Here is a 2,004-nt window from a genome sequence, read left to right on the forward strand (position 1 = left end):
TCTCTTTCATGGTACATTGGAATCTTTTAAATTTTTGGTCAATTAATTTAGTAAAACTTCATAATACTCCCTAAATTGGGTGACTAACCACTATAAAATCGCTATTCTCTAGAAAAAAGAGACAACAAAGGTTCCAAACCTCTTTGACCTTCATCATATGTTAGTGAAGGATGCAATTATGCATTAAAATAGAGTTTTAGTTTTTTTGAATTTTTCTCAAAATCTATGGGTTAATCCCTACGAAAATATTGAATTTTTCGGTAAATGCTCTATATACTGAAGCATATGATCTTTAGTGTTGTTTTAAAATTTCTAAACACATTCTGCATTTGTATTAATGTATATTAAACTCTATTTCATGGTACATGTACGTCGTTTAAATTTTTTGTCAATTAATTTAGTAAAACTTCATAATATATACTCCCTAAATTGGTTGACTAACCACTATAAAATCGCTATTCTCTAGAAAAACGGAGACAACAAAGGGTCTAAACCTATTTGAGCTTCATCATATATTAGTGAAGGATGCAACTATGCATTAAAATAGAATTTTCATTTTTTTGAATTTTTTCAAAATCTATGGGTGTTAACCCCTACAAAAATATTGAATTTTTCGGTAAATGCTCTATATACTGAAGCATATGATCTTTAGTGTTGTTTTAAAATTTCTAAACACATTCTGCATTTGTACTAATGTATATTAAACTCTATTTCATGGTACATGGGTGTCTTTTAAATTTTTTGTCAATTAATTTAGTAAATCTTCATAATACTCCCTAAATTGGTTGACTAACCACTATAAAATTGCTATTCTCTAGAAAAAACGGAGACAACAAAGGTTCCACACCTGTTTGACCTTCATCATATGTTAGTGAAGGATGCAACTATGCATTAAAATAGAATTTTTCATTTTTTTGAATTTTTCTCAAAATCTATGGGTTAACCCCTACGAAAATATTGAATTTTTCGGTAAATGCTCTATATACTGAAGCATATGATCTTTAGTGTTGTTTTAAAATTCTAAACACATTCTGCATTTGTATTAATGTATATTAAACTCTATTTCATGGTACATGGGCGTCGTTTAAATTTTTTGTCAATTAATTTAGTAAAACTTCATAATACTCCCTAAATTGGTTGACTAACCACTATAAAATCACTATTCTCTAGAAAAACGGAGACAACAAAGGTTCCAAACCTCTTTGACCTTCATCATATGTTCGTGAAGGATGCAACTATGCATTAAAATAGAATTTTCATTTTTTTAAATTTTTTTCAAAATCTATGGATTAACCCCAACGAACATATTGAATTTTTGGTAAATGCTCAATATACTGAAGCATATGATCTTTAGTGTTGTTTTAAAATTTCTAAACACATTCTGCATTTGTATTAATGTATATTAAACTCTATTTCATGGTACATGGGCGTCTTTTAAATTTTTCGTCAATTAATTTAGTAAAACTTCATAATACTCCCTAAATTGGTTGACTAACCACTATAAAATCGCTATTCTCTAGAAATAACGGAGACAACAAAGGTTCCAAACCTCTTTGACCTTCATCATATGTTAGTAAAGGATGCAACTATGCATTAAAATAGAATTTTCATTTTTTTTTAATTTTTCTCAAAATCTATGGTTAACCCCTACGAAAATATTAATTTTTCGGTAAATGCTCTATATACTGAAGCATATGATCTTTAGTGTTGTTTTAAAATTTCTAAACACATTCTGCATTTGTATTAATGTATATTAAACTCTATTTCATGGTACATGGCGTCGTTTAAATTTTTTGTCAATTAATTTAGTAAAACTTCATAATACTCCTAAATTGGTTGACTAACCACTATAAAATCGCTATTCTCTAGAAAAACGGAGACAACAAAGGTTCCAAACCTCTTTGACCTTCATCATATGTTAGTGAAGGATGCAACTATGCATTAAAATAGAATTTTCATTTTTTAAATTTTTTCTCAAAATCTATGGGTTAACCCCTACGAAAA

This window comes from Brassica rapa, chromosome A01, assembly GCF_000309985.2.
Source record: "Brassica rapa cultivar Chiifu-401-42 chromosome A01, CAAS_Brap_v3.01, whole genome shotgun sequence".
Lineage (NCBI taxonomy): Eukaryota > Viridiplantae > Streptophyta > Magnoliopsida > Brassicales > Brassicaceae > Brassica > Brassica rapa.